Raw genomic sequence first — 20,177 nt, forward strand, 5'->3', positions numbered from 1 at the left:
TCAGCTGGCCCATCGTGCCGTGGCCAGGCAGACACTTGTGCTGGGGAAGCGCTCAGCAAGGGGAAGAGCAAGGCCCTGCACGGCCTTCTGAGGCTGGGAAGCAACGTCCCAGTGCCAGGGCAGTGCTGCTCTGCTCAGAGCCCGTCTCTCCCCAGCACTGCCCGTGCCAGCACAGCGCCGCACTGGGAGACACTGGTGGCCGTGGGCGGGGTGGCTGTGACGGCACAACGCATCACAATGGCACTTTGCGATGCGTGCCCCCTGCACATTGTGAGGTCACAGCCACCCCACCCAGGGCGGGGCGACACAGGGGGCACCCGGGCTCGAGGGGGGGGACGGGGCACAAGGAGCCGCTCCTGCTCCAATGGCTTTTCCCACACTGCCAGCAAACCAAAGGAACGGCATCCAGGCTACGGGTCATGAGCACGGCAGGCAGCTGCTGGCAGGGGTCACCTCGGAGCCGAGACAGGCACTTTGGGCCTGACCCCCGCCAGCTGAGGAAAGGCCTTCTGGAAGGCAGCCCTTAGGCACCGCGGCTCCTGCTGCCACCTCCGCGCTGCATGTGGTGATGTTCTGTCCTTCCGTCTGGTCCGCCAGGCTGGATCCAGGGCACACGCCACACTTGGAGGGACTCTTGGGCATGAGGATGAGTGGGTAACAGCCTGCATTTCCTGCGCCAAACGGGGGGTTGACAGGCAATCCTCAGCAGCAAGGTGCTGACAGCTGTGGTTAAGGAAGACACAGTATTGGTGAGCCAAGGTCACAGGCAAGCACGCCAGTGTCACCCCAACGGTCCCACCAGACCTGTTAAGACTCCCCCAGACCCCAGCGCCTTTGGTGCCACAGTCCATTTCTCTGCTTGGGCTGGGTCACACACCGCCTGTCCCAGGGCACAAGCGTCACACCACAGGCCCAGCCTCCTTTAAGGCAGCACCCAACCTGTTGTGTTGATGTAGGAGACATGGCCGTGCCTGGTAGCTGCTCAGCACTCCTGCCAGGCAGCTCCCGCAGTCTGCTTGCCCCCTTTGGAGCAACCTGAAGTCCCAGGTGTGGGACGCTGGGTAGCAAATCACCGTGAGTCAGCGGAACGTAGTGGGGGTTGACTTGAATGAGAGCACAAGCTGAACAGTGCGCTTTTCTCGCACAAATGAGTATAAACCTGGCACCTAGAATCCTCTATTTTGAGGATGAGAGCTCCAGCCACTAGACAGGGCAACAGGCAGGGCCCCCTCTTTGGTAAGGCTTGTGCCTCCGACTTTGTGGGGTGTTACCCACGAAAACATTGCTAACAAAAGCGCTGTGTAACTAACTCGAGCTCCATTTTTGCAGTAGTTTCTATTTGTATTTATCAACAGCAGTTCCAAACTTGTGACATCTGTCGCCTCAACAAATTACCTATCTTTGCAACTGTGCGAATCTGTCCCATGGGAAGTCATAGGCAGGACGGTCAAACAGGCAAACGTTGGCTCTAAGAAGCAGCCACACACATATAATCCTTAGTCAGGCCAGCATTGCCCAAGTCTGGGCCTAGGGTTGGATCTAACCGTTCTCTCTGAAGGAGTCTGGAGACTAAGGGGGGTCCCCTCTGAACCTGCTGACGCAACGGGAGGTCTCCCGTTACCCCTTTCATTTCTCTCCATCCTCAGGCATAAACTGTTGACCAAGCCTGGCACTGCATAAACTGTTGACCAAGCCTGGCACTAAGGGTGGATCGAGCTGCACCTAGGCTCCTCTCTGAGAAGGAGTTTAGAGAGCAAGGGGGTCCACTCTGAACCTCGTGACTCAACAGGAGGGCTTCCTCGTTCTCTGTATTCTTAGACCTAAACCGTTGACCAGTTCAACAGCAGGGCCTCCCTTGGCCACATATCAAAAAATCGTTCCCCTTCTATGCCACACCAAGTAGCAGCCCCAGACTCTTCAAAGGTAGCTCTCTCCCTGAGGGGTTTTGTAGACGTTCAAGGCAGGTCCGTGTGTTCTGGCTCCCCGTGACTACTCCCAGGCAGCTCCCCGCGGAATGTGGTCCGTGTAGGAAGCAGGTCCATAGCCTCTAGCTCCCCGACACTCCTCCTATGTGTCTCTGATCATCTTCCTCCCTTGTTCAGTGGCTCTTGGAAGCAGGGCTGTGGTGCACGGGTGTGGGCTCCGCATGGTCTTTCTGTTGTCGGTGCAGCCAGGGCACGCTGGGGATCACGTGATTCAGATACCCCCCAGAGGTGCATCCTCCAGCCTGCATGGCCCAAAGCTGCTGCAATTGTGTGACCCTGGAGGAACACTCATGACGGCTCCCCGCACTGGTGGCCCTTTCTGCCTGCAGGCACCTGCAGGGACAGGGACAGGAGAGCTGCAGGGACAGAGATGGGGATGTGGCACCTACAGGGATGACACTAGGGCGAGGGCTAGGGTCAGGGATGGGGAAGGGACACCTGTGGGAACAGTGACAGGACAGTGACCGGGACAGGGACAGGCAGGGCCTGACCTGTCACCTGCATGACCCCTATGGGGTCCAGCTGGTCCCCAGCTGCCCGTAGCGGTTCCTCCCTTGCACGTAGACTCACCCCTGGTCATCCACCAGCCCCAGGTGGTTGTAGCCCACAGAGCAGGCACCACCCTGGGGACATGGGGACAGTGAGGGACCTTGATGGGCAGCGGCAGAGGGGTGGGCATGGGGTGGGCAGGGGCTCAAGAGTATCCCTGGGCTGCAGGGGTTTGGGGTCGGTCCCTGCCTTGGGTGTAGAAGGTTTCGCAACAGACAAAAGGCTGAAGCAGCCTGGGCGCCAGGGGGTCCTGGGGGCTGCGCAACGGTAGCCACAGTGCTGGCTGTGCCATGCTCCGTTTTGGCTGCTGGCTGCTAAAGGGACTCTCTGGGGTTGCCAGCTCTGACTGCTGCTGTTTGGGGGTCTCCCAGGAGGGAATGTGGGGGTCTTCGCTGAGCTTGTGCCCTGAATGTCTCTAGCCTGTACCTCTAAAAGTGAAGCAAGAGAGTTGGACACCAATCATGACAAGGGTCTGTACGACTGGAGTCACTCAAGCTCCACTCGAAAAGTAAAAAATAGTATAAAAATAGCTTAAGAGAGGAGGATGTTAGGGAAGATGTCATTGCTGACAAGTCACAGACTCTCTTAAACATCTGGCATCAGTCGACAGGCTGAGCCTCTCTTTCCCCCCACAGGGACGTGTCGCGGTAGGGACCGACACCGACAAAAATATGTGTAAAAAAGGCAGCCTTCATTAAGTTACAAAAGGCCAAGATGGCCGAGATGGCGCAGCAGAAAAAAACATACCCTTTTATAATGTTTCTTGTCTGTCCACCAGTTCATGCACTAAGGCTGCTAAAATGATTCGCTCAATGCCTCTGTCCATTCACCTCTATTCACATACTGATTGGCTGGAGCTCCTACTGTATTTCCCACTTCATTCTCTTGCCAAATTTCTGCTCTGTGGTATTCACTTGTTTAGTCTCTCCTTGCTCAGTCTCTTACCACCTTCTCAAGCCTGTTTACAACATTCTTCATCCACTTCTTTCATCTTCTCACAGGTATACTGGGATGCTGTCGAGGCCAATTTCATCTTCCTCAGTCAGGCTATCCCTGACAGGGACACCTTTGGGTAAGACTTGAACACTCGCTTGCACCACGTGCTCCCCAGCAAACTTAGAAATCTCTGTCGAGTTGCTTTTGTAACTTAGGGTGTTTTATAGCCAGGCTGTGTTATTCTTACCTGAAACTTGCACGTGCTTTGCAGACAGTGAGTTTATCACCGGCAACCCAACCAACTTGTGTGTCTGTTGCCTTGGTGGCACCCAACTAATCTCGAAGACAACAGGAGAATCGACATAAAAGAATGTTAAAGGTCTGTTTTCATATGTAAGGTTAGGAGTGACGTCACTGACTTTACTGTAGTTTTGTATATAAGACCCAGCTTTATTTCTCCAAAGCCGTGCTAGCATTCTGGAGTTACCACCTCGCACCCTTTTCTGTGCAGAACTGGAATTAAACCAACATCTGGACTCTGTGGTTGTCTGCCCTTTCCACAATGGGTAAAAGAACCCTGATTTGGGGACAGCAGAACCTCCAGGCCAGCAGAAGAAAAGGCTGCTGAGCATCAAGGAGTGGGGAAGCTGGCCAAGGTGTACCAGAAGGCCAAGAGCAGACCTGAGAGCTCCTGCAGCTCTCCGGAAACAGGCTGCGGCATGGACCTCCCTGCTGGCCCTGGCGACGAGCCGGCTGCCCTCAAAAACACCAAGCCGGCAAAACGGAAATCCCGCCTGTTGGCCAGTGCCATGTCACCGCCACCGGCCAAGAAACTGGTGCTCTCTGCGTCGTGGCTAAACCCCAGCCAACAGCTGAAGCCCACGCAGCCACTCGCTCACTCCTCTGCCCTCCCCCTGGGACAAGTAAAACTTGTCATTGAGGTAAGAACAGTTTAATAAATAAGTAAAATAAAATAAAATCATGACGATAATAATAAAAAAGTTACTAACATTAATAATAGTAACTGTAATTAAATGGAATATAGCAAAGAGAGAGAGAAACAAAACCCGAGAAAAGACAAGTGGTGCACAGGGCAGTTGCCCACCACCTGCTGACCAATTCCAGAGCAGTGATCCACCCTCCTGGCCAAATCTCCCCAATTTCTCTACTGACATGGAACAGACGTTCTATGACCCTTTCACCAGTTTGCGTCAGCTGTCCTGGCCGTGTTCCCTCCCAGCTTCTTCTGCGCCTGCTTGCTCAAAGAGCAGGGGAACCTGAAAAATCCTTGACTTAGGATAAGCCCTCGAACTCTCCTGGTTTTGCAGAACACGGTCTGCCAAGGCCACAGCACGGCGGGAGTCTGGCGGTGAGGTTCTTGCTGATGTGACGGTGCTGACGCCTGTGTCTGCCCCACGATATGCAGCCCCTCTCCAGCCATCTGCCTCAGCAGAGAGCAAATCCTGGGGAGAGCAGCTGGCAGCAGAGATGCGGGCTCCCCGAGCTCCTGCCAGGGCGCGGGGACGTGCTCCCGCCCCCTTCCCAGCAACTCCCCATGGGCACAGCGGTGAGGCTGAACCCATCCCTAGGCCGGACCTGACCAACCTCCAGATTCACTCTAGAGTGGCAGGACCTCAAAATCTTGGATGGAGCACCTGCTACGTACGTTCACCCCTGGGGATTCACTAAATCCAAGCCTACTGGTGAAGCCATTACTCACAGGGGTTGTTCCATGTCGTGGCCATTGCTCGTCTCGGGAACAGAGAGGAAAGCTCTGGATGACAAAAGCTGCCAGGACTCACTCCAGAAACGGAAGACCAGTGCTAGAAGATCCCCATCACCTAATTGCATAGAAATACTTCTGGCTTAATTAAATCATTATTGAAAATGTAACACATCCACCAGCAAAACACTTTCAGTGGTAGTTTTAGCTGCTGCAGAGCTGCAGGCTGATGACCTTACACTCACTGTCACAGGACCAAAAAAACGCACAAGTGGCAAACAGGAACTCATATCTACCTAGCTTTATAGGTAGAAGAGCTCAGCCTACAGCTCTGGAGGTGTAGACCAGCCTAGACTTAGATCCTGAGTCTACCTACTCGATGACCTATCCACAAAGTCAAATCATAATTACCTTTGAAAGAGGAGGGAACTGGGAGGGGAAGGGGGAAGAAAAAAAACCAAAATTGCTGGGAAGAAAATGGAAGTAGAGGCACACAATTAGAAGAGGAAGGAGCCGAGGTATCCTGAAGGCCAGCTCAGCCCAACTCACTTTTGCTGGTGAAAAGCTGTGCAGCTTGGAGGGAAAAAACCATACTTTGGTGCTGGGATGCGCACAAATGCCTGAGTTCTGACATGAAGCAGCAGAAAAACCTGGACACGGCTGCTTTTCCCTTTCTTCCTATCTGCAGGCATCTTTGACTTCTACATTTGCCTGAAGTCCTCCCAGACTAACAGGGATGTGGCCTCTGTCCAGTTCATGAGCCAGTGTGCAGGTGTCTGAGCCGGGGTGAGGTGGAGGAGCCTGGAAAACAATTAATGGACGAGGCAAGGGAAGAAGGTGTAGTGTGAGTGGCAGCTGGGATTCACTGACGCCCTGTTTCGTGTCTGGATCAGTGTTGGTCTTGGGCATGGACTAACCCCAGTTGAGAGCAGGAATTCTCTTTACTAATCCTGGGAGTTTGAGGGCTGTTCCTGCCCTCTCCTCCTGGTGCGACCCGAGCACATGACTGCCCTGCCTGCTTTGGGACCTCGGGGTGAAAAGGAGAGAGGGACTCGTGTAGTTAGGGGGTCTCTAGGGGTGCCCTGGGTTTGCTTTGCTGCTCACTTCTGTGCTGTTTCCTGGGCTGTTCACTGTGTGGGTGCCTAGAGAGGCAAACGAGGCCCTGAACTAAGTTTCTGGTTCAGGCTTTCCTCTTACGATAAAACACGCTTCCATTTTCTCATCGGTAACAGCCTGAAAGATCGACGCTGAAGCTGCACGTTCCTCTTCTGACAACAGCGTGTTTTCACAACAGATGGTTGTGTTCAGTTGATCCTTACCAGCTTTGTGCGTAGGAACACAGTAGAGCAATGTTACTGTGTGGGCACCATGTATGTGGATGTCCGGTGTTCTGCATATTTGTGACTGATCTTCTTTTTTGAGACACGAAACCCTTGATATGTACTGCCAAGGACAGAACAAAATGCGCAGAACTGATAAAGCCAGAGGTGCCGATCAAGGAGGGTGTGTAGGTTAGCACTAGTTTTAAATTTTCTCAACGGTGTTCTAGTTAAAAGCCTTGCCTTAAACGATTGAGACGAGCTGAACCATTGGGTATTTATCATCCTTGCGCAATTCTGTATTGCTTCGGACTTTACCAGCCATACTCATGGACTCTGGGCCTGTCCTGTAGTGAGCTCAGAACAGAAATTCAGGACAAAAATGTGTGATTTTCTAAAATTCTTGTGAGATGGAAGGCAACCGCTGGCTGCATACAGGTGGGAATACACAGAAATAGGCAGCGTCACTCAGAATGAGGAAGAGCGGTGTGGGGACAGCCGCAGTGTGACAGTTGTGGTGGCCACGAGCAGCACAGCATGGGTTTTTCAGGCAGCAAGGCCGGCTGGCAGGGTGGGTGAACGGCTCCTCCCGAGCGTGGAGATGGGCATGGGAGAAGCCAGGGCTGTTCTGTCAGTGTGTAGCAGGGGACAGTCGGAGGAAGCTGCTCTCAGGGCCTGTGACAAGGAGCTGTCGTCTCGGTACTCCCGGAGGGTGATGGTTCCCAGGGAGCGGAGCTGCCGGGCAGGGGCTCCAGCTCGCAGTGTGTTATGGCTGAGCAGAGCTGTGGTGGGTTTGCAGGGCAAGGTTTTGGTAGTGGGGGGGCTAGAGGGGTGGCTTCTGTGAGAAGCTGCTAGAAGCTTCCCCCGTGGCCAAGGCTGAACCCCTAAGTGGCAGTGGTGGCACCTCGGGGAGAATGTCTTTAAGAGGAGAAATGGTTGATGGGCAGCAGCAATTGCTGCGAGAGGGAGGAGCGAGAAGATGTGAGAGAAACTTTTCTGCAGCCAGCAAGGTCAGCGAAGCAGGAGGGGGAGGAGGTGCTGAGGTGCTGCGGGTGCTGGAGCAGAGATTCCCCCGCAGCCCTTGGTGAAGACCACGGTGAGGCAGGCTGTCCCCCCGCAGCCGAAGGCAATGACTGCAACAGCACAGGGCCCTTATCAAGAGAGGGTGATTGACGTTGTCAGTACCTCATTCCTGTGGGGGTGCCACTCCCCTGCCCGCTGCACAAATGACTGCAGGCGGAGAGAGGCGCTGCCAAGCAAACATCCAACTCTTTAATGGGTTGGGAAAGAACGGGGGATCTGGGAGAGGGCTGGGGATGGGGCAGGTGGGGTCAGGTCTCCTATTGCAGATCGTCTCTGCACATCGGTGGGGGGCGGATTGGTGCAGGAGCCGTGTGGCATGAGTAGCCGTACTCGTCGGCTATCTCCATGTCGATGCGCCTCTGCAGACAGAATTGCACCCGGCCCTGTGCCATCTGCAGGGCCGCCCGCTCCCACTCCTCCTGGGCCAGCTCCCGCTCGGGCCACTGCTCGGGTGTGACGGGCACCGACGCCTCCTGCTCCTCCAGCAGGGTGGGCGTAGCCATGAGGGTCCCCCTAGGGACAGCATGGAGCTGCGGGAGGGCGCAGCAGCTGTGGCGGCTTCTGTGGGTTTTGCCCCTCCATGGGCGACAGGCGCGGCCAGCTGGGCTGCTTGTGTTCGGCAGCCTCCCTGGTGCGCTCCTTGCCACTCGATGTCACCGCTGGTGCCGTCTCCTTCTTGCCATCAGCTGGGGGCTTGGAGGCAGCTGGCCGCATGCTGGGGCATCTTGGGGCCACCAGCAGGGGCTAGGGGACCCAGGGGGGCGCCTGGGGGCCGGCCTGGGGCTCCAGACGGCGCAGTTGATGCTCTACACCCACCGGACTCTTTGCCCCAGTGGGTGGAAAATCCGGATGGCTTCCAGCAAGCGTGCCTTCAGGTCGGTGCGGGGCGTCCTCAGCCCCCCCAGGGCTTTGTCCTTCTTGGCCAGTGGTGAGCGAGATGGGCATGGGGCGCTTTGTCCCTGGGTGTTCCCAGGGCTTTTGGGTTGTTTGGGCCCCAAGGTGGGAAGAGTGGTGTCCTCAGATGCCCTGCGCTTGATGTCACCCACTTGTTGCCTGCTGCTCCCTGCCTGCTGCTTGCTGCCACCCACCGCCGCGCCGCCCCTGCCCGGCTGCCCCTCGCACAGGGCTTTGGAGTGTTTGTCAACCTGGCACGCCACCGCCTTCTTCTTCTTCTTCTTCGGTGGGTCGTCGTCCTGCGAGGAGCTCTCTTGCGTCTTGGACATGTCGGCCGGCGCAGGGCGCTTGGCCTGCTTGCCGCCCGCCTCTCCCGCTCTGGGCAGTGCCTGGCTGGAGATGACAGCCGGCAGCAGCGGCAAGCGGCTCACAACCTCCTGGGGCTGCCACTGCAGCACCTTCTCCAGCTGCTGGGCCGTGCAGAGCGGATCACGCTGGGGAGCTGCTGTGGAGCTGGCCAGGGGACTGAGCAGTGGGAAGCACAGGGGGCTGAGCCAGGGACTCTCCAGGGGACACTTCAGGGGGTTCTTCTGGGGACTCCCCACAGGACAGTCTTCAGAAGTCTTGGGAGAACTCTCCAGAGCGCTCTCCTTGAAAGCCTCCAGGGGACTCAGCGGCAGGCAGATGGGGAGGTCTGCCACTACCCCGTTCCGCTTCTCCTTGGGGTCCTGCAAGGGGCTGGCCGGCACCCCCCAGAAGGGGTCGGCGTCCCCCAACATCGCCTCCGCCAGGCTCTCCTTGCAGCAGCTGCTCTCCACCGCGTGCTCAGAGAGGTTGGGGAGCTCCTGGAGGAAGGCGGTCAATCCAGGGCTGTCAGAGATGTCGGAGGCAGTGTCGAGCCAGGCCAGCATGTGGTTGTCGGTGGTGTCCTCTGCCTGCTCAGGAAAGGCCATGGTGAAGGTGGATGGCCACTGCTGGGGCAGATGCACAGGCTTCCCTGGAGCTGGCCCTGCAGCTGAGAAACTCCAGGAGTCTCCTCCAGCCTCCAAGCTTCCTCCTTCCAAGCAATTCCAGAGGCTCCTCCTGGCCTTCCTCTGAGATGTCTTGGGGCTGCCCCGAGCCAGCTCTGTCCCGAGGGCGAAGCCAGGCAGTCTGGCAGCAGGACACGGGGGGACGCTCCTTTCATCCTGCCCCGCAGCATTGTGACAGCTGCGTTGCCAGGTGTGGGCACTGTGACATGGGGGCCCCCCTGCGCAGCCCCGCCTGCCGCTGCCCTGCCCGCCGCTCCTCTGCCCAGCATCCTTCGGAGGAAGGCCTTTGGGGGGCTGGCCCCGAGGCAGCCCCTGTGTGCCCAGGAGGCCCAGGGGGCTGTCCTTGCCCTTGGTGGCCATGTGCTGGGCACAGCTGCTGGGCGGCCCCGACGCCTCCTCTGCCCCTCGGCTCCCAGGGACAAAGCCAGTGCTGCTGCTCTTCTCCCCAGCCAGGGCAGAAACCCACCGTGCGGCCCAGAGATCCCCCTACCCGCCGTCCCCTCTCTGCGCCAGAGCCAGTGGCCATGAGGCTGTGCAGTGGGGAGGACGGGGGACTTGATCTGGGGGAGACAAACCCTTGCTCAGAGGCGCAGCGGGGGTGGTTTCGGCAGCCGCAGCCCCAGCGGAACCGGAGCCAGAGGCTGGGCTGACGGTGCCAATGGAGCGCCATGGAAACAGCAGAGGCTTTGGTTACCCTGGGGTGGTGGAGACATTGCTCCTTTTCAGGCCCAGAACACTGGGGTCCGTGCCCAAAGCACGGCGAGGCAAATGGCGACGCTTCCCAACTGTAAAGGCAGCCCTTGGCTGCTGGGTGTGTCACATCTCCTTTTCCCCATGAAACCAAGCTGCACAGTCGGGGTGAAAAACATGTTCAGCTGCAGAGCTCATTTGTGACTTTAACCTTTCTGAGATTTTTTTTTTTCAATTCCTAAAAGCAACTGCGAAAAACAATCTTCTGGCACACGTGTTGCAAACCTGCAGCAGTAAGAAAAACTTCTCTACACACAGTTAGATAAGTAGAGACGTCTTTTATTAACGATGCACAGAGGGGTCCAGTCTCTGCCCTGTTCCCCGGACACTTCAGAGAAACTGCCCCAGGAGAATCATTCCACATCAGTCCCACACACTAGCCATTTCCATCTCTGGCCCTACAGCCCAGCTCTGAGGAGGGACCTTTGCTGCATGGCCAACTCTGTCCTCCTCCGGGACTCAGTGATACCCAACTCCCCTCTCATTATTTGTAAAAAAGGGATCCAGTTGCCTACTGACACTCATTGCACACCAAGTCCCAGGGCTTTGCTTCAGTCAGTATATAAAAGTTCATCTCTGCCACTCCTCCTTCCGCACACTCCTCCCTGTTTCCAGTGTGGGTCCTTTCCATGGGATCCCACTGTATTTGTGCTCAAGGCTATTTCTTGCTCATTTCATTCTGTCTTAATTTTCTCATTTTTTTCTCACAGAAATGTTGTGGTTTGAAGGGATGTCTGGAAATCATTTAGTCCAACCCCCAGCCAAGGCAGGGTCAGTTGGAGCACGTTGCTCAGGACCATGGCCTAGGTGAGTGGATGGAGACTCCATCACCTCACTGGGCACCCTGTTCCAGTGGTTGACCACCCTCACAGTCCAGAAGTGTTTCTTGGCTTTAGATGTAATTTCATGTGTATATATCTGTGTCCATCACCCCCTGTCTTATCACTGGGAACTCCTGAGAAAAGTTTGGCTCCCTGGTCTTCATGCCCTCCCATCAGCTATTCCTACATATTGATAAAATCCCTCCAAGCTTTCTTCTCTAGGCTGAACAGTCCCACATCTCTCAGCCTTAAAGTCTACGAAAGCTGCTCCAGTCCCTTCAATCAGCTCTGTGGCCCTTTGCTGGACCTGCTTTAGTAGGTCAACAGCTTCCCTGCCCTGGGCAGCCCAGCACCGGACACAGCACTCCAGGTGTGGCCTCACCAGTGCTGAGCCGAGGGGAAGGGTCACCTCCCTCCACCTGCCAGCAACGCTTTTCCTCATGCAGCCCAGGGGGCTGTTGGCCTTTGCCACGGGGGTGTGATGCTGGCTTTAGGCTCAGCTGGTCCTCTGGGACCCAGAGGTCCTGCTCTGCAGAGCTGCTCTCTTGCCGGTTCACCCCAGCAGGCTGTCCGCTGCGTGGCTGGATCACAGGCTGTCCTCCCCCAGGGACTGTCTCAGTTGAGACGGAAAAAGCCACAAGGCAAAAAAACCTTTTTGAAAGCCTAGTAGCACCAAAGCCTTTATTGCCTGTACATTTATACTTTCTTTCCCCTTAGCTTTCCCAGATGTGTTTCTTTCCAATTGGTTCAGAATTGTTATACAATCTTATTTGTTATTTGCGCAGTTCATCATAACTCATCTCTTCTGCCAAAAGGACATGCATGCTTTGTCTTGTCGTCGACAATTTCTCAGGGCTTGCTTATCGTGCAGCTGCAACTCTTCTTACTCCTGCCTGTTCTCTAACGGGTAGACCGGAATCCTCCTAAGGTAGAAGTCGTCCTGTTCAGGGGCCTCAGTCCAGCTGAGAACCCCCACAAAACCTCCTCTAATATAACAGCACACCACTACCACCATAACCTGCGCCCTGCCACGGCCACCTCAGCCCTGCTGTGGCTCTAATTGTCCCTTCTCAGACGACGTCTGGCTACCAGAATCTTGCGATTTCTACATGAGTTTGGCAAGGGGCTCTTCTGTGGCGAGGGGCTCTCGTGTTGCTTCTTCGTCTGCTTTTCTAGCCAGCCAGGCTGGGACATTCCAGGCTGCGGTGGGGGCAGGTCCATCCCCGTATTGCAGCATGGCTCCCAAGTCTCCCTGGTGACAGTGGTGGACTCAGCAGAGTGGCTGAGGAGGAAGTTGCTGCTTGGTGGCATGTTGCTGCCTGCAGGAGCCCCCGCTGGGGTGGCCGTGTCAGAGATGCCGAGCCCTTCAAACTGCCTCACCATGTCCTCGTAGTCGGGGTCACATGGCGTCAGCACTGGGGGGGCGGCCAGGGGTGCCCCCCCTGCCGGAGGTGCCCAGGCTGCGGGGATGTTGCTGCCTGCAGGAGCCCCCGCTGGGGCGGCCGTGTCAGAGATCTTGAGCTTTTCAAACCGCTTCACCATGTCCTCGTAGTCAGGGACATATGATGTCGGCACTGGGGGGGCGGCCAGGGGTGCCCCCCCTGCCAGAGGTGCCCAGGTTGCAGGGAAGTTGCTGCCCGCAGGAGACCCCACTGGGGTGGCCGTGTCAGAAATGCTTAGCCTTTCCCTCCACTTCACCATGTCCCTGACAGTGGTGGGCTCTCCTTCTTCACCTTGCCCAGCCATGCCTCCTCCTCCTTCTGTCAGGCTGGAGAGCAAAGAGGGTGGTCGCTTGAGAGGTATGTCTGCCTGACGTACCATCTCCACCTTTACGCCGCGGTCCCCAGGCTCATCTGAACACAGCTCTGGAAAGAAAAGGCATAAGGGATGACACGTGCTGGGCTTGGTCGAGCTTTAAAACTCGTGACTCTGCCCAATGATTCAGCAGGACAAACTACATGCCAAGAACGTGCAGCAGGAGGACTCCTGTGAAGTAAACCGGCCAAAACCTACACCCCGGCTGAACAGGGCCATTGTTTGGATCTGTCGGCCCTCTGATGCCGTGTGCTCTGCAAGCCCTGCTGCCCTCCTCGGGAGGGACTCGTGGCAGCTCTTGTCACTGTGGCTGAAATGCTATGCCAATGGAGAAAGACCTCAGTGCAGCTGCCTCAGAGGGGCCCCAGCAGCGGCACTGTTCACAAAGCTCAGGCCATGTCTCATGAGCAGCTGCATAGAGCAGAGAAAGCAGCCCTGGCTTGTGTGCCAGGATGTGCCCCGAAACCTGAAGAAAGGTCAACTAACCTCTGCAAAGGGTCACCCTAATTTGCCCTGTTTGTTAACGTTCAAAGCCGCGACTCCCAGGATGGGATAAGGGCAACAGTTAGAGCAACGCAACCCGAGGCGATGCTCCCAACTGCACCATCAACTGCCTGTTCGAGGTGCATCTGGATCTACGGGCTTTGAGTCGGACATGAACTGAAAACCATCATAGCCTTCTACCTGTCTGCACATCGGTGCGCTCTCTGCCGTCCTCGGGCTCCGGCGCTTTTGACTCCAGCTGCACCTGTGCTGGCTGCGTGGCCAGGTCTGTCCCATGGACTTCTCTGTGCCTTTGACTCTGAGGACACTGATGTAGGCTCACCTGCATAGGCGGGAGGAAAAAAAAATCCTTCCCAGGTTCCTTTCCGTATCTCAGCGGTACTCCTTCTCCCCAAAGGTCAATGACGATGATCGCCCTTAACCCCACGGACTTGCAGTTTGGGGCCCTGGACCTGAGGAGGGAGTCGTGGGCTCTGTGCCCCACAGGGCTGTTCGCTCCAAAGGCTTGCATTGTCCCCTTTGGGGTGACACTGGCCTCGGGACCTGCCCCACAGGGCATCGCCCCAGCACCCTTCTCGGCTGCTCTGTGATCCCGGAAAGCCATAGCCGGGCACAAGCTGTCTGCGTGGTGCACAGGGGACACAGGCTGCCCGTCTGTGCTCTCCACCCCTGCACTGGCGATTTCTGCCCAAACGCCACCAGGGAGAAAGGGGCCTGAGTCTTGATGGCTTCCCACCCCAGAAAAGCTTACTCTCCTAAGGCCTCTCCCACCCATACACACCGCCAAGGTTGGAGAAATGGAGCCACTGCTTACTTCTGCCTGGCACCAAACCAAAGTCTCGATGGTCCTGGCAGTTAACGTCACCGGCTGGAGAAGAGAAGAAAGGCCAAGTGAGAGAAACTCCTCTGATGGCCTCTGCTAGAAAGCAGAGTCCCTCTCCTGAGCTGTCTGGAACAACAAGGACACTTACAAATCTACAGAAGGCCAAGACCGTCAGGAGGAGATTCATCGAGGGCAGTGCGGTCACTCGCATCTCCTGGGCTCCGCTCCTTTGCCTGCGCACGGGGAATGGACAAAGGAAGAGCTCAGTGTCACTGAACCCGGCTTTGCTCTCTCCCCTGACAGCTCGTCCCGCACCATTTGCGTCAAACCAGCTGAAGAAGTGCAGGCACGGAAGGAGCAAGTGGTGACAGCCGGCTTGTCTTGCCCTTAATTTACCAACACAAGGCTGAGAACCCGGCCAGCGCTGCCCCTCAGCTGCCCCAGCAGCACGTGTACCTCTCCCCCAGCTCTCGAGCTGCCTTTCAGCTGCAGCCGCAGCATCCTACCCACTGCCACACTGACGCCAGAGGTTTGCTTCTCCAGCGGGGCTTACCTGAGGAGGGCGTCCAGCCAGAGCTCTTTCATTTCTTGCGAGCTGCAGAGGAGAGGAGAACAAGTGTCACCAACTGGGTGCGATGCTTTTTGCCGCACAGGGGAAAGCCCCGACCTCTGGGATCAGGTTCGCCTCTCAAGGGGTGACATGTTCTTCTAGAAGACATCAGGCTGACGCCTCTGCTTCCCCCCACCACCTGAGGGCCCCTTTCCCTGCCTGCAGCTGTGCCTCAGTCCCAGCAGCTGGAGTACATGGACAGCAGGGCTGTCCTCCCCACATCATCCGGGAAGGGGGCTCGAGCCGAGTCCTGGGACCTCCTGCCACCCTGACACCAGGAAGACCTAGCCAAAAAGCGGCTCCTCCCTTCTTCTTGGGCCTTTCCAAAAAGAGGCTCCCACTGTGCCCTGGAGCTTAGGGACTGACAGGGGCCGAGCAGGGGCAGAAGGATCAAGCGTCTTTCTGCTCTCTTTGCACAGAAGAAGAATGTCAAAGCCAAGAAGGGTCTGCTCGCCACCGAGCCTCGTCTCTCCAGGAGTCCCTTTTGATCCTGCAGCTCTACAGCCTTTGGGATGCCCCTGGGCTGAGGAGCACCGTTGCAGACACGGGGCTTCTCCAGAGCGGGAAGTGACAGCCCAGCTCTGCCAGAACTGCACTTGGGCTTTCCTGGGATGGAAGGGGATCGGTCGACTCTGTCTGCACACACACACCCCCTGCACCCAGGCCACGCTTGGCCTCAGCCCTTTGACAGTGCATGCCTCAGGCACGGGCTGTTTCCAGAGGGGAGAGGGTCAGATCCAAACACAACCTGTTCATGCTGCAAAAGCAGAGTGGTGCCCCTGCTGTCCCTCCCCACCCCCTGACGTGAGCCCGAGGAGCCAGCTGGGGTCTGAAGGGGAGCACTGGGCCAGGCAGCCCAGCGCCTTTGCCACATGTCATCGCAACTCACCCGAAAGTGACCGTGTGGAAGCTGCTGGTCCAGGCGAGGATGAGGGTACTGCTGCAGTCCAGGCCCAACTCTGTGTCTTCTTCCGCACACCCGCACGCCGCCTTCTCGCTGCACAGCACCCACAGCTCACTGAGATGCACCTTGTGCTTCAGCCAGAAGATGCTGCCACATCTGCAGCCAGGAAGAGCAGAGGTTGATGGTGAGGTTGCCTTCTGGGGGCACAACTATGGCAGTCCCCCTTGGGAGAGCCACTGTGCCCAGGCGGAGCCCTGGGAAGGGCAGCCCAGAGTGGCCGGTCGCACAAATCGGCAACATCCCCGCTGCTGGGGAGACATCTTGACTCTTAGAGCGCTGGTTTCTGACCCTACCAAGGAAGCCTCCCTGGGATTTTCTCGGCCATCGGACCGAAGGCAAGCCTGAGAGGGCTTTGCCAGATGTCTCCCGAGGGCTGGCGTTGGAGGCAGGAGTTGGGAAGAGCGAGCACCGGCCTCTTCTCTTCTTACCTGAGCTTGGCAATAGCAATGGAGTCTTGGAAAAGCAGGAGGTGTCTCCTCTTTGTCCTCCCACGCCGGGTCACCTCCACGCACTCGCAGCGGAGGAGCTCGGGATGCCGTCGGGACACGAGGGCAGCCGTCCGGCTGCCACTAGAGCCGCCCCTGCAAAGGATGCAGTCGCAGGCGTCAGGCACGCGGCTCTGCCGGGAACCGTCCGTGCCTGGGTGCCACAGAAAAGGAGCGGGCTCGCGCCGGGAGAAGCAGCAGTTCAGCTGGCCCATCGTGCCGTGGCCAGGCAGACACTTGTGCTGGGGAAGCGCTCAGCAAGGGGAAGAGCAAGGCCCTGCACGGCCTTCTGAGGCTGGGAAGCAACGTCCCAGTGCCAGGGCAGTGCTGCTCTGCTCAGAGCCCGTCTCTCCCCAGCACTGCCCGTGCCAGCACAGCACCGCACTGGGAGACACTGGTGGCCGTGGGCGGGGTGGCTGTGACGGCACAACGCATCACAATGGCACTTTGCGATGCGTGCCCCCTGCACATTGTGAGGTCACAGCCACCCCACCCAGGGCGGGGCGACACAGGGGGCACCGGGGCTCGGGGGGGGGGACGGGGCACAAGGAGCCGCTCCTGCTCCAATGGCTTTTCCCACACTGCCAGCAAACCAAAGGAACGGCATCCAGGCTACGGGTCATGAGCACGGCAGGCAGCTGCTGGCAGGGGTCACCTCGGAGCCGAGACAGGCACTTTGGGCCTGACCCCCGCCAGCTGAGGAAAGGCCTTCTGGAAGGCAGCCCTTAGGCACCGCGGCTCCTGCTGCCACCTCCGCGCTGCACGTGGTGATGTTCTGTCCTTCCGTCTGGTCCGCTGGGCTGGATCCAGGGCACACGCCAGACTTGGAGGGACTCTCGGGGGTGAGGATGAGTGGGTAACAGCCTGCATTTCCTGCGCCAGTCAGGCAGTGGACAGGCAATCCTCAGCAGCAAGGTGCTGACAGCTGTGGTTAAGGAAGACACAGTATTGGTGAGCCAAGGTCACAGGCAAGCATGCCAGTGTCACCCCAACGGTCCCACCAGACCTGTTAAGACTCCCCCAGACCCCAGCGCCTTTGGTGCCACAGCCCATTTCTCTGCTTGGGCTGGGTCACACGCCGCCTGTCCCAGGGCACAAGCGTCACACCACAGGCCCAGCCTCCTTTAAGGCAGCACCCAACCTGTTGTGTTGAGGTAGGAGACATGGCCGTGCCTGGTAGCTGCTCAGCACTCCTGCCAGGCAGCTCCCGCAGTCTGTTTGCCCCCTTTGGAGCAACCTGAAGTCCCAGGTGTGGGACGCTGGGTAGCAAATCACCGTGAGTCAGCGGAACGTAGTGGGGGTTGACTTGAATGAGAGCACAAGCTGAACAGTGCGCTTTTCTCGCACAAATGAGTATAAACCTGGCACCTAGAATCCTCTATTTTGAGGATGAGAGCTCCAGCCACTAGACAGGGCAACAGGCAGGGCCCCCTCTTTGGTAAGGCTTGTGCCTCCGACTTTGTGGGGTGTTACCCACGAAAACATTGCTAACAAAAGCGCTGTGTAACTAACTCGAGCTCCATTTTTGCAGTAGTTTCTATTTGTATTTATCAACAGCAGTTCCAAACTTGTGACATCTGTCGCCTCAACAAATTACCTATCTTTGCAACTGTGCGAATCTGTCCCATGGGAAGTCATAGGCAGGACGGTCAAACAGGCAAACGTTGGCTCTAAGAAGCAGCCACACACATATAATCCTTAGTCAGGCCAGCATTGCCCAAGTCTGGGCCTAGGGTTGGATCTAACTGTTCTCTCTGAAGGAGTCTGGAGACTAAGGGGGGTCCCCTCTGAACCTGCTGACGCAACGGGAGGTCTCCCGTTACCCCTTTCATTTCTCTCCATCCTCAGGCATAAACTGTTGACCAAGCCTGGCACTGCATAAACTGTTGACCAAGCCTGGCACTAAGGGTGGATCGAGCTGCACCTAGGCTCCTCTCTGAGAAGGAGTTTAGAGAGCAAGGGGGTCCACTCTGAACCTCGTGACTCAACAGGAGGGCTTCCTCGTTCTCTGTATTCTTAGACCTAAACCGTTGACCAGTTCAACAGCAGGGCCTCCCTTGGCCACATATCAAAAAATCGTTCCCCTTCTATGCCACACCAAGTAGCAGCCCCAGACTCTTCAAAGGTAGCTCTCTCCCTGAGGGGTTTTGTAGACGTTCAAGGCAGGTCCGTGTGTTCTGGCTCCCCGTGACTACTCCCAGGCAGCTCCCCGCGGAATGTGGTCCGTGTAGGAAGCAGGTCCATAGCCTCTAGCTCCCCGACACTCCTCCTATGTGTCTCTGATCATCTTCCTCCCTTGTTCAGTGGCTCTTGGAAGCAGGGCTGTGGTGCACGGGTGTGGGCTCCGCATGGTCTTTCTGTTGTCGGTGCAGCCAGGGCACGCTGGGGATCACGTGATTCAGATACCCCCCAGAGGTGCATCCTCCAGCCTGCATGGCCCAAAGCTGCTGCAATTGTGTGACCCTGGAGGAACACTCATGACGGCTCCCCGCACTGGTGGCCCTTTCTGCCTGCAGGCACCTGCAGGGACAGGGACAGGAGAGCTGCAGGGACAGAGATGGGGATGTGGCACCTACAGGGATGACACTGGGGCGAGGGCTAGGGTCAGGGATGGGGAAGGGACACCTGTGGGAACAGTGACAGGACAGTGACCGGGACAGGGACAGGCAGGGCCTGACCTGTCACCTGCATGACCCCTATGGGGTCCAGCTGGTCCCCAGCTGCCCGTAGCGGTTCCTCCCTTGCACGTAGACTCACCCCTGGTCATCCACCAGCCCCAGGTGGTTGTAGCCCACAGAGCAGGCACCACCCTGGGGACATGGGGACAGTGAGGGACCTTGATGGGCAGCGGCAGAGGGGTGGGCATGGGGTGGGCAGGGGCTCAAGAGTATCCCTGGGCTGCAGGGGTTTGGGGTCGGTCCCTGCCTTGGGTGTAGAAGGTTTCGCAACAGACAAAAGGCTGAAGCAGCCTGGGCGCCAGGGGGTCCTGGGGGCTGCGCAACGGTAGCCACAGTGCTGGCTGTGCCATGCTCCGTTTTGGCTGCTGGCTGCTAAAGGGACTCTCTGGGGTTGCCAGCTCTGACTGCTGCTGTTTGGGGGTCTCCCAGGAGGGAATGTGGGGGTCTTCGCTGAGCTTGTGCCCTGAATGTCTCTAGCCTGTACCTCTAAAAGTGAAGCAAGAGAGTTGGACACCAATCATGACAAGGGTCTGTACGACTGGAGTCACTCAAGCTCCACTCGAAAAGTAAAAAATAGTATAAAAATAGCTTAAGAGAGGAGGATGTTAGGGAAGATGTCATTGCTGACAAGTCACAGACTCTCTTAAACTTCTGGCATCAGTCGACAGGCTGAGCCTCTCTTTCCCCCCACAGGGACGTGTCGCGGTAGGGACCGACACCGACAAAAATATGTGTAAAAAAGGCAGCCTTCATTAAGTTACAAAAGGCCAAGATGGCCGAGATGGCGCAGCAGAAAAAAACATACCCTTTTATAATGTTTCTTGTCTGTCCACCAGTTCATGCACTAAGGCTGCTAAAATGATTCGCTCAATGCCTCTGTCCATTCACCTCTATTCACATACTGATTGGCTGGAGCTCCTACTGTATTTCCCACTTCATTCTCTTGCCAAATTTCTGCTCTGTGGTATTCACTTGTTTAGTCTCTCCTTGCTCAGTCTCTTACCACCTTCTCAAGCCTGTTTACAACATTCTTCATCCACTTCTTTCATCTTCTCACGGGTATACTGGGATGCTGTCGAGGCCAATTTCATCTTCCTCAGTCAGGCTATCCCTGACAGGGACACCTTTGGGTAAGACTTGAACACTCGCTTGCACCACGTGCTCCCCAGCAAACTTAGAAATCTCTGTCGAGTTGCTTTTGTAACTT

This window comes from Leptosomus discolor, chromosome 22 (genome assembly GCF_034619465.1).
Source record: "Leptosomus discolor isolate bLepDis1 chromosome 22, bLepDis1.hap2, whole genome shotgun sequence".
NCBI classification, from domain to species: domain Eukaryota; kingdom Metazoa; phylum Chordata; class Aves; order Leptosomiformes; family Leptosomidae; genus Leptosomus; species Leptosomus discolor.